We start from the raw sequence: 13584 nt of genomic DNA, 5'->3' as shown, positions 1-13584 counted from the left end.
GCCTGTTGACAGTTCTCTTTTGTGGGAAGGGAATGAAAAGTTCTCAAATCCGCAGCACAGCCTCAGACATAGCATTTATATCCATGATCTGCCATTTTCACTATTGTCCTTGCTTGCTTCTTCACAATACCTGCAGATCTTCTGATGATTCGGCTGTGCAGGTCCACATTAACACTGCCTGGCCTAGAACATGGACTGGAAAATGCTAATTTGGGGGGTATAAATATTAATGATCCTGACTCCAACGTCACAGTCGGTGTTATGGTGGGATTCACTCATTTTTCAGCGGTCTTTTGCAAACAGGAGATTTACACATGAAGGAGGAAACAATGGTGTTTGAGGCTCACGGTATGTCAGTTCCATGTCCAGAACTCTTATCATTCAACTATGCCAAGATAAATACAGTTTTCAATTGTATGGCACCTTTAAAATAGATGATTAGTAATATAATGCTTATTTGGAGTCTGAAATGGCTTTAACAAAAGAAGAAAAATATTCTTAGATTTCTGTTCATTCTAATCATGTACAAATAAAGTAGCACAGTAAGATTACATTTATTTGAATGCATTAGTGAGTGTGTGATTGTGCTGTGTGTGCAGCGTGTCAATACTAAAAGTGAAGGTGTAGTTGATATCTTTGGTGATAATATCTGTAGTAATCATAAAAAAAAATTAAGAAATAAAGAATTAAAATTACAAATAATATTCTATTAAGATATGAGTTACAATAACATGATTTGCAATAGTAATAATATCAATAATATATGCACAATACACACAGATTAGACTATCAGGTCTGTGTTTTACAAAAACATTAGTATTGCAGCCAATGTGAGTCTGTGGGATTTATAAACAGACAAAATATGATTTGAAATGTTATTTTAATGATTTTATTAAGTTTAAACAATATTTCAAATGGAAAAAAAATGAAAAATAATATTTTAGTGAGCAGAATGAACCAATGAGTGTTCTTCTTCTGGTGGTTAAAATGTAAATGAAAACAATAATACTTAAACAATAATACTTAATACACTAACCATGCTTGAACACACACATGCACACACATTTTTTTGTAGATGTAGATATTTAAAATAAAAGATAGGTAACAAAATGATAATTGCAAATCTCCTCTGTATAACACCATTTTCAGATTTCAAATTAATCACTGAGAGGCAGAATTGTTCAAACTGAGAGCTCAGTAAAAATGAAGTGATAAACTTTGACAAAACATGACTGTGTTATAATAGGTGATTTTCATGCAAGTAATTTTATATAGTCCAAAAACTAATGCAAAAGCACAGATGAAAATATTTTATTAAGTAGAATGTCCTGCAGAGGGCAGTAGAAGACCACTAATTGACTCACTTTCATTTGAAATACTTTTTTATCCACCAGTAAAACAAAGCAGTTTCTCCATGTTCTTTCCATTAAGCATGCTTACACACACAGACACACACACAAACACAAACACATCCACACACACACACACACAAAGACAAATATGTTTTCAATGTTTTTAGGATGTGATATTGTGAAAATATCTTCATCTCCTCATCTTGAACAACTTTGCCTCAAGAATCACTAATGTCAATCAAACCGTTCATAATCATAATAAAAAAAAAATATATATACAAATATCACAATAAAAAAAAAAACATCGTAATAAAAAAGATTGCTTCTTAAAGCATTTGTTTATTTCCCAATACTGAAAGCGAATTAAAAGATCATGCGTAATCCTGCTGCTCCCTCTAGTGGACAACAGTGGTATTATAGCTTTTTTTACAGTTGAAGTGTTTGAATGAATGAATGGGAATTTGTTTTTTTACTTATATCTCAGGAACCAAAAGGCGAAAAATTCTGAAACTCAGAGCATAGATAGTGCTTGAGGAGCCCTGTTGAATGAGACCATCAAGGTGTTTTTGGGCGATTGGGGCTGGGAGTTATGACTGTTATAAGGCATATCTGTTCGGGCTATTATCTCTGGAATGCCCAGGGCAAATAACACCACATTTGAATCGAAGCTAGCCAAGGACGCGCCCTTTCCAACGAGCTCTCACACAAGGTTCGGGGTGGTTTGGGTCGGGAGTTGCGGTCGTTCAAAGTCGGGGGTCCGCGGGCTTGCGATGCGCGGGGGGGCGCGCTCCCGAGGCCCGCGACGACACGTTTCGATCAAGAGCCCCGAGAGGTCCTCACCATCAAAATTTGAGCGCGCAACGACTTTCCGTTTTCGAGTTATGAATGAATTTGTATTTGGGGGCGTGGCTTAAATGCCGTTATACTTTCGTTTCATTTCATTCATTTACTTTCGTCCATTTCCATATCTCAGTGTAACACAATTGTCAATAGTAATACTCAATAGATGAGTTTTGACAAAATGTGATTGTAAATGTTAAAATAATGATTTTATAAAGTCTAAATATGAATTTTATAACAATATTAGGGAATAGTATGATGAAATGACAGCAGGGGGCAGTAAAATACCACTTATTGGCTTAATATGTCATTATATTCATATAAAATCACCTTTTGAAGAAGTTAAACTTTTTTTCTGATAATTATTGATCTAGAGAGTTCAAAGAATTGTGCTGCACTGGTTTTGAACATTATGATATGAACATTATACGATAATAGATAGAAGACACTATTTACAGCAAATACAGGCAATTTACCATAGGAAATATATGGTTTTAAAGCATTTTAACAGTTATAGCGCCAACTATGGTCCGATCTCCATAAAATTTTCCATGCTTCTTTAGCAAGTTATGACACATATGCTCATCAATTTTTGTGAAGTTCTGAGTTTTCGTTTAGGATTTATAGGCTTTTGAGTGCATTTTACCACGCCCATTTTCTAAATGACCCTGTTATAGCCATACGAAAAATGCAAAAGTTCAGCTTTTTTTTGATAATTATTGACCTAGAGAGTCCATAGAATTGTCCTAGACTTGTTTGGTTCCGATCGGGCGAAAAACCAGGGACTAGTTCGCAAAAGTAGGTTTTTAACATAATTATGAATATTTAATGAACGGTTTGATTGACAGGAATGGTTCTTGAGGCAAAGTTGTTCAACAAGAGGAGATCTATCAAATGGTATGCATTTTGTGACAATAAGTGTAACACCACGTGATTACAGAGCCATAAAACTCGTTAGCGCCAACTAGTGGCCGATTTCTTTCAAAATTCTTACAGACCTCTAGGGCCATGAGTAGAACATGCCCACCGAGTTTCGTTCCGATCGGCCTCCGTTAACCTTGTCTAATAGGTGCTCAAACTTCATTGGCCGATGGCGGCCATGTTTTTTGAGATACACCAATGTCCTCATAGACATACATGGCACCTTGGACCAAGACACTGCATACCAATTTTCAAGTCAATCGGACTAACGGTCAGGTGGTTATAGCCTGTTTTATGTTTTTTTCATATTATAGCGCCACCATGTGGCCAATCACCGCAATTTTTTTACTGTGACCTCAGATTGACCTCTTACACAAGTGAACCAAGTTTGGTGAAGATACCTCATTTACTTCTGGAGTTATAGCCATTTTAGTAAAATAGGCCCCTCCCACAACATACATTTGGGCGCCCCTTAGCGACCGTGAATGGAAATTTCAACTTTTTTTCGATAATTATTGATATTCAGACTCCAGAGAACATTTCTGCACTGGTTTGGTTCCGATCGGGCGAAAAACCAGGGACTAGTTCGCAAAAGTAGGTTTTTGACAAAATTCAAAATGGTGGAAAATCTATCATGGCGGAAATGAAATCGGAGATATACGTTTTGTTCGTCAGGCGTCCAGCTTTCCAATGATATAAGACACTTGAGTATACGACATACGGTCTAGGAGTTATGAGCAGTTTTGCGCTTTTGGTCGCTATAGCGCCACCTATGGGCCAATCGAGGTCATACTTTGATACGTTCTCCCCAAATTGAGGACTACCATTTGGCCAACTTTCAAGGTTCCAGCTCTTACGGTTTGGGCTGCACGATGCGTTTTAGGGGAAAATAATAATAATTAAAGCTGCAAGCAGCATTTATCGGGGTTCAAGCTGTTAAGGCCTTTAAGGCATTTAAGCACAAAAGCATCAAAAGTTATTAAGAGTTATTAAGCAAGCATGTAACCACTGACATAATAGATGGAAAAGACCATTTACAGCCAATACAGGCAGTTTACCATGGGAAATATATGGTTTTAAAGCTTTTTAACAGTTATAGCACCACCTATGGTCCGATCTCCATAACATTGTTTACTGTGACCTCAAATTGAACCCATACACATGTGTACTAAGTTTGGTGAAGATATCTCATTTACTTCTTGAGTTATAGCCATTTTAGTAAAATAGGCTCCTCCCACAACAATTTACCACATTCTAGTATTATTTACTATGATTCTAGCATGATTTACCGTAGTTTACCATGATTTACCATGAAATACTACATTCTAGTATGATTTACCATTGTTTACTGTGATTGTAGCATGGTTTACCATAGTTTATCATGATTTATCATAGTTTACCATGATTTATTATAGTTTACCATGATTAACCCTGTTCTAGCATAGTTTACCATGTTCTAGCATATTTGCCATGATATACCATGTTCTAGAATGATTTGCCAGAATTCTAGAATGATTTACCTTGATACACCACATTACTAGCAATTATGTGAAGTGTCAGTGCAAATGAAGTGATAAACACTGACAAAATATGATTGTGTTATAATAGTTATTGTAATAAGTATTTTCCATGTTAACTCAATAATGCATGCTTACACACACACACACACACACACACACACACACACACACACACACACACACACACACACACACACACACACACACACACACACACACACACAGATACAAATATGTTTTCAATGTCTTTAGGATGTGTTATTGTGAAAAAATATTTTAATGGTCTAACCATTTCATATATTTCATTGTGATCTATATTATCAGTCCAATAATAATAATAAAAAAATAGCTTTAACCATTTGTTTGTTGACCAAAGCTGAAAGCTGATAAAAAGATTAATACTATGTCTAATACTGCTGCTCCCTCTAGTTGACAACAGTGGAATTACAGCCTCCATCTTACAGTTGAAGTGTTTGAATGAATGAATGGGAATTTGGTTTTTCACTTATATCTCGGGAACCAGAAGGCGAAAAATTCTGAAACTCAGAGCATAGATAGTGCTTGAGGAGCCCTGTTGAATGAGACCATCAATTATTTACTATGATTTACCATGTTTCTAGCGTGATTTACCACATTACTAGCAATTATGTGAAGTGTCAGTGCAAATGAAGTGATAAACACTGACAAAATATGATTGTTATAATAGTTATTGTAATATAAGTGTTTTCCATGTTAACTCAATAATGCATGCTTACACACACACACACACACACACACACACACACACACACACACACACACACACACACACACACACACACACACACACACACACACATATGTTTTCAATGTCTTTAGGATGTGTTATTGTGAAAAAAATATTTTAATGGTCTAACCATTTCATATATTTCATTGTGATCTATATTATCAGTCAAAAAAAAAAATAGCTTTAACCATTTGTTTGTTGACCAAAGCTGAAAGCTGATAAAAAGATTAATACTATGTCTAATACTGCTGCTCCCTCTAGTTGACAACAGTGGAATTACAGCCTCCATCTTACAGTTGAAGTGTTTGAATGAATGAATGGGAATTTGGTTTTTCACTTATATCTCGGGAACCAGAAGGCGAAAAATTCTGAAATTCAGAGCATAGATAGTTCTTGAGGAGCCCTGTTGAATGAGACCATCGCTGTGTTTTTGGGTGATTGGGCCCGGGAGTTATGACTGTTCAAAGGCATGTATTTTGGGGCTGTTATCTCTGGAATGCCCAGGGCAAATTACACCACATTTGAATCGAAGCTAGCCAAGGGTGGGCCCTTTCCAACGAGCTCTCACACAAGGTTCGGGGTGGTCTGGGTCGGGAGTTACGGCGGTTCAAAATCGGGGGTCCCGCGATCTGGCGATCCGCGGGGGGGGGGCGCGCTCCCGAGGCCCGCGACGACACGTTTCGATCAAGAGCCCGGAGAGGACCTTACCATAAAAATTTGAGCGCGCAACGACTTTCCGTTTTCGAGTTATCAGTGAATTTGTACTGGGGGGGCGTGGCTTAAATGCCGTTATACTTTCGTTTCATTTCATTCACTTACTTTCGTCCATTTCCATATCTCAGTGTAACACAATTGTCAATAGTAATACTCAATAGATGAGTTTTGACAAAATGTGATTGTAAATGTTAAAATAATGATTTTATAAAGTCTAAATATGAATTTTATAACAATATTAGGGAGTAGTATGATGAAATGACAGCAGGGGGCAGTAAAATACCACTTATTGGCTTAATATGTCATTATATTCATATAAAATCACCTTTTGAAGAAGTTAAACTTTTTTTCTGATAATTATTGATCTAGAGAGTTCAGAGAATTGTGCTGCACTGGTTTTGAACATTATGATATGAACATTATACGATAATAGATAGAAGACACCATTTACAGCAAATACAGGCAATTTACCATAGGAAATATATGGTTTTAAAGCGTTTTAACAGTTATAGCGCCAACTATGGTCCGATCTCCATAAAATTTTCCATGCTTCTTTAGCAGGTTATGACACATATGCTCATCAATTTTTGTGAAGTTCTGAGTTTTCGTTTAGGATTTATAGTTATAACTATATAGTTAAGCAGTTTTCTGCACTAAAGCAAACCAGTTTTTCCATGTTAACTCAATCATGCATGCTTACACACACACACACACACACACACACACACACACACGAAGACAAATGTTGTTGTTGTTTTTTCAATGCTATTGGGATATGTCATAATGAAAATATATTTGAATGGTCTATAAACATTTCACAAAGTCTTTGTTAGCTATTAATCAGAAGATTCAGAATTTATTCAGAAACCTAAGACTACACAAACACATTATGTTGTAGATACAGACATTTGAAATATATGATGTGATAAAACTGTCAATACTAATACTTTAACGGACGGATTTTGACTAAATGTAATTGTAAATGTTAAAATAGTGATTTTATAAATTTTAAACAGCAGGGGGCAGTAAAATACAACTTATTGGCTTAATATGCCATTATATTCATATAATTTTCACCTTTTTAACTGTTATAGAGGCAAATTTTGTCCGATCGGTCTGAAAATTTTCATGCATGTTCAGAGTGATATTTCACTGGCTTTTTAAGAAGGTCTGAGTCATTCATTAAAGAGATATAGGCTTTCGGGGACACTTGGTAAAGGCTACATTTTGAAGTGGACCTATTATATCTATCCAAATGAAGTAGTTCAACTTTTTCTGACAATTATTGACCTAGTGAGTCCAGAGAATTGTATTGCACTAGTTTTGAACATTATGATATGAAAACTATATGATCAGAGATGGAAAAGACCATTTACAGCCAATACAAGCAGTTTACCATAGGAAATATATGGTTTTAAAGCTTTTTAACAGTTATAGCGCCACCTTTGGTCCAATCTCCATAAAATGTTGCATGCTTGTTAATGATGTCATGTCACATATGCTCACCAACTTTTGTGAAGTTCTGAGTTTTCATTTAGGATTTATAGGCTTTTTAGTGTATTTTGCCACGCCCATTTTATAAATGACCCTATTACAGCCATACAAATGCAAAAGTTCAACTTTTTTTTGATAATTATTGATCTAGAGAGTCCAGAGAATTGTCCTAGACTGGTCTGGTTCCGATCGGGCGAAAAACCAGGGACTAGTTCGCAAAAGTAGGTTTTTAACATATTCATGAATATTTAATGAACGGTTTGATTGACAGGAATGGTTCTAGAGGCAAAGTTGTTCAGGATGAGCAGCTCTATCAAATGATATGCATTTTGTGACGATAAGTGTAACACCACGTGATTACAGAGCCATAAAACTCGTTAGCACCAACTAGTGGCCGATTTCTTTCAAAATTCTTACAGACCTCTAGGGCCATGAGTCGAACATGCCCATCGAGTTTCGTTCCGATCGGCCTCCGTTAACCTTGTCTAATAGTTGCTCAAACTTCATTGGCCGATGGCGGCCATGTTTTTTGAGATACACCAATGTCCTTATAGACATACATGGCACCTTGGACCAAGACACTGCATACCAATTTTCAAGTCAATCGGACTAACGGTCAGGTGGTTATAGCCTGATTTATGTTTTTTTCATATTATAGCGCCACCTAGTCTTCAATCGTCGCGATTTCTTTACCGTGACCCCAGATTGACCTCTTACACATGTGTACCGAGTTTGGTGAAGATACCTCATTTACTTCTGGAGTTATAGCCATTTTAGTAAAATAGGCTCCGCCTTCTTCAAACGTTTTGGCACCCCTTAGCGACCGTGAATCGAAATTTCAACTTTTTTTCGATAATTATTGATATTCAGACTACTGTGAACATTTCTGCACTGGTTTGGTTCCGATCGGGCGAAAAACCAGGGACTAGTTCGCAAAAGTAGGTTTTGGACAAAATCCAAAATGGCGGAAAAATTTGCATACCGGAAATAAAATACCTCCTATATTTCTTGTTCGGCTTGAGCCAAGGATTCCAATGATGTATGACACTTGAAGCTGAGACAAATGGTTATTGAGATATGAGCAAAATAGTGATTTTTTTTTTTTTTTTGCGCTATAGCGCCACCTATTGGCCAATCGGGCTCATACTTTGATAACCTCTCCTCGATTTTTGTACTACCTTGTGGCCAAGTTTCAAGTCTCTAGCTCTTACGGTTTGGGCTGCACGATGCGTTTTAGCGGAGAAGAATAATAATAATAATAATAAAAATCCTTACAATTACAATAGGGTTTCAGCACTTCGTGCTTGAACCCCTAATAATAAAAATCCTTACAATAACAATAGGGTTTCAGCACTTCGTGCTTGAACCCCTAATTAAAGCTGCAAGCAGCATTTATCGGGGTTCAAGCAGTTAAGGCCTTTAAGGCCTTTAAGCACACAAGCATCAAAAGACATTAAGTTTTATTTAGCAAGCATTTAACAACTGCCATCATAGATGAAAAAGTCAATTTACAGCCAATACAGGCAGTGTACCATAGGAAATATATGGTTTTAAAGCGTTTTTACAGTTATAGCACCTTTTTGCCTGAGTCTTCTTATAGTCTTGCCTGATCTCCACCACTTATATTAGTAGTACTCAAAGTGTGCCCATATATATATGTGTCAGATTTGTTGTAAATATGTAATTTTGATAAGGAGTTTAGACAATTATATTCAGTGGCGTAACGAGCCAACACCGGGCCCTTAAGTAGGATTATCAAGGCGGGCCCCTTGATGACGCAATTGATGACATTGATGACGCAATGTCCGCGAGTAGGCTACCATGAATAGGGCAGGATATATAAGAGATGAGATGACTAACAAAATCAGGAGTAGCCTACGCTCACCAAAAAAAAAACAACAACAGCGCACCATAACACATTGTTAGGCCTAGGTCCAAATACATAAAAAAGATGCTCTCTTACATTTTCCGAGCTTTCCTTTGTGCAACTGCAAAGTTGTCGATTAGATCTGGATTGTGCGCACAGGCATTCTCAATTGACCCTTTGCAGGGAGTTTGATTGACAGGTGATCTGACTAATCATAATCCGCCATTTTGCCCAACAAAGCAGTCAGGAGAGTTAGTAGATTAACATTGGAGGATTTAAATTTGAAAAACAAAGTGTACTGACGTCTTAGCACTTTAAAACAACATTCCTTTTATGTTTATTCATGTTTATTTTAATGCTATAAATTAACTAGAAGGAAGAGATGATCAGTTCACAAGCAGCTTTAACTGAGCCTCGAGTCTACAGCGATCTGTCAGACACATTAAAGAGTCACAAAACTAGGGCTGTCCCCGACTATGGATTTTCATAGTCGAATCAGAATCGTCATGTCTTGCCTATAGTCGATTAATAGTCGAATCATGTGTATGGGGGTGGGGCTGGGGGCGGGGCTTTAACGTTTCAAAGCCGCGATGTACAGAAAATCACACAAAGATATAGAAGAAAATGTATAAAAACATTTTTGATCAATAAAACTAAGAAATAACATAAATAAATCAATTTCACATGCAAATCAAATTAAATCGGCTAAATTACCTGAATGAGCAGGCCAGCCTACAGCACAACATCGATGCACCGAAAAAATAAACAATTAATTTACTAAATTAAATTAGAACAGAATATACCTTTCTAATAAATAAAAATACAAAACGAAATAAATCAGAATCAAGTCACAGGATGAGGAGCAAATGTGTGCAAAATGCCTAAAGTGCAGGGGAACATATTCAAAACACAAGCCACAAATAGTTAAGATTAGATAACCCTGACAGATTAATAAATAAAATTAAAATAAAGAAATTATTAAAATAACGATAGTAGCCAGAATTTTCAACTTTGTCTTTTTAACTGCAGAAACAACAATAAATGCTAAACTGGAGAGGCAGTCTTTTTAGCTAAAAATGTTCACAGCATCCAAAAATAAAATTAGAACCGGCTGAAAAGTTTTGAAATCACTTGTACCTGATCGAGAGAACAAATCCTGAACGTCTTTCACTCTGTCTGTCCGTTGGAGTCTTTTCAAATTGTGCGCGCGGATAAAATAGATTCTAACGTGAAACCCAGTCTATGCGTGAAACATGTTAACGTTGGCCTATCGTTGGCCTATCGAAGCATCGAATCTTCGACTATTCGGGGTCACCCCTACACAAAACGGTATTTATTGTTTAAATGTCTCTAAAAAATTACTACATTTGAAAGGTGAGACTTTGTTTCATATCAAAAGTACTTGTCTGTCAGTGCGCAGTCTTTTCTCTGATCCGCAATGTATTTTTCACTGCGTGAGAACTTGGTGTGGTGTGAGAGTCAGACATACGCTTGTCAGACATAGCAACAGTAACTAAAGTGGGCGGGTCTTTGCGAACGGTCATTGACAGTATGGACGGGGATTCGCCAGTCCCAATTCAAAACAAATTTCATCACAATCCATCATTGTTCGTTTCAAACATGTGAGAGCATCAAAATGATCCATGGGTGAAATTGATTAGATTTAATAAATTTTTTTGTCAGTTCCTATCCTAATTTTAACATTTTGGCGTTATTGTTTAGCTATTTACCTATGTCTTCAAATTTTCTTTGTTTTTTTGTTGTTGTCTCGATCGGACTAACGGCTTTGAAGATAACCACAATTTTTTAAAGCTCTAAATGACACTTACAAAAGTCATAAGGCGAAACCTGGCATGTTTGGTATTGTTGGACTCGGCAAGGATTCAGGAGTCTTAAGAGGTCACTCATGTGAATAAAACACGGGCTTGAAACTTCTAAGGCTCCTTCAAGGCATTGTGCCAATGACGTATACTGAGTTTTTTGAGATACACCAATGTTCTCATAGACTATCATGGCACCCTGGACAAAGACACTGCGTGCCAATTATCAGTAGACTAATGGTTGGGTGCGCTTATAGCTATTTTCATGATTTTTTCACTGTTATGGCGCCAACAAAAGGCCAATTGTCACGATTTTTTTCATGTCAACTCAGATTGAGCTTATGAACATGTGTCCCAAGTTTAGCGAAAATATCTCTTTCCGCTCACAAGTTATAACAATTTTATAGCGCCACCAAGTAACCAATTGCCATGATTTTTTTCACGTGACCTCAGAATGAGCTCATGAACATGTGTCCCAAGTTTTGTGAAAATATCTCTTTCCGTTCACAAGTTATAACCGTTTTATAGTGCCACCTAGTGGCCAATTGTTGCGATTTTTTTCAAGTGATCTCAGATTGAGCTCAGGAAGAAGTATCCCAAGTTTAGCAAAAAAATCTCTTTCCGTTCACAATTTATAACTGTTTTAGTAAAAGTGGCCCTGGTGCCATCAAATATTTTGGTTCCCTTTATCGACCGTTGATTGAAATTTTGAATTTTTTGGATGATTATTGATTGTCAGACTCCAGAGAATATTCTTGCAGTGGTTTGGTTCCGATCGGGAGAAAAACCTAGGAGAAGTTTGCAAAAATAGGTTTTTCAAAAAAATGCAATTTACTCGAAATTGGCGCCTGAAGGGCGAGCAAATCGGAGATAGCCATTTTGTCCGCCTTGAGCCAAGGATTCCAACGATATAAGACACTTGATCCTGGGACAAACGGTCTAAGAGTTATGAGCGATTTAGTACTTTTGGTTGCTGTAGCGCCACCTATGGGCCAATTGGGGTCATACTCTGATAGGTTGTCCCCAAATTGAGGCCTACCATCTGGCCAGGTCTCACGTCTCTAGGCCTTACGGTTTGTCCTGCACGATGCGTTTTACGAATCCTTACAATTACAATAGGGTTTCAGCATTTCATGCTTGAACCCCTAATAAAAATCAGTACAATTACAATAGGGTTTCAGCACTTCGTGCTTGAACCCCTAAAAATCAGGACGATTACAATAGGGTTTCAGCACTTCGTGCTTGAACCCCTAAAAATGACTTTTTTGTGCGATTACAAACAATAGCAGTAAGGTGACTGCAGACCCTCGCCCCAATCTTGTAATGTTCAAGAAAGTGAAACCAAATGTTAGCATCTGTTTTCAGATGATCATAGAAAGACCAAGATCTGATTATCTTCCTTGCCTAATAATTGAACCAGATCAGTATATTTTAAGTTCTGTGAGGGGACATACTCACACAGACAAACAGATGGACGCATGGGTCTAATTACTCTAATTACAATACCCTTAAATCTTTAGATCTCTTAGAAATGTAATGTGCTTCACTAATACAACTAGGCTATGTCAAGTAATACAATTTAAAAAGGTAAAATTTTACAAAATGATGTAAACAAATATGTGCAGTGTATGCTGAAGAATGTGTGTCCTGTCATCCCTGTTACTCTGGTCAGTCCTGTTACTATGATGTCAATCCTGTTACTGTCATTAATTTCATAAAAAATATAAAAATTATATTTGAAATGGCCTTCCAAGTTTTTCCATTGTAACCCTATCTATATTGTATTTTTGACAAAGCCCTTATTTTAATATCTCTCTTGTAAAAATATATATTTTTCTTAATTGACATGTGATCACCCTCCAAAATTTGTATGTTCTTGGTCATCTGAATGACAAATATAATATTGAAAAAAAAATCTATTTTTTTAACAATTCCAGTGAAAAGAGGGACTTAAATACTGCTCATATATGTGGAAATTATAACATATTTCTAATTAAAACTATAGTATATAGTAACGCATGTGTCTGTAACAGGCATGACAAAAATATCAAAACATCAGGTAGATAAATAGTCATAAAATAAAAAATTACATAGCCTGAGATGGCACAATACGATTTCTTGTTATTTTATGCTGTCTTCATTTAATGGATTTTTTTTTTTAATTGTTTAAACTTATTTTATATTTTAATTTTTCAAAGTTGAAAAGGCACTGATTTCGTGGAATGACCCTTTTATAAACCAGGAGGAGATCCGAATCGGAGGTCCAGCACTGTACAGGCCCCATCGCGAG

The 13584-nt window shown here is 36.6% G+C and overlaps 1 protein-coding gene across 1 annotated transcript in view; it reads right to left on the bottom strand.

The window, feature by feature from the left end:
- Positions 1-13584, bottom strand: part of LOC309485771 (uncharacterized protein) — a 506515-nt gene that overhangs the window by 436844 nt on the left and 56087 nt on the right. The window lies entirely within an intron of this gene.

The sequence above is a fragment of the Leuciscus leuciscus genome (assembly GCF_965113295.1).
Source record: "Leuciscus leuciscus genome assembly, chromosome: 21".
NCBI classification, from domain to species: Eukaryota; Metazoa; Chordata; class Actinopteri; order Cypriniformes; family Leuciscidae; genus Leuciscus; species Leuciscus leuciscus.
The sequence above is the reverse complement of the archived record's forward strand: the minus strand, read 5'-3'. Positions and strand labels throughout refer to the sequence as shown.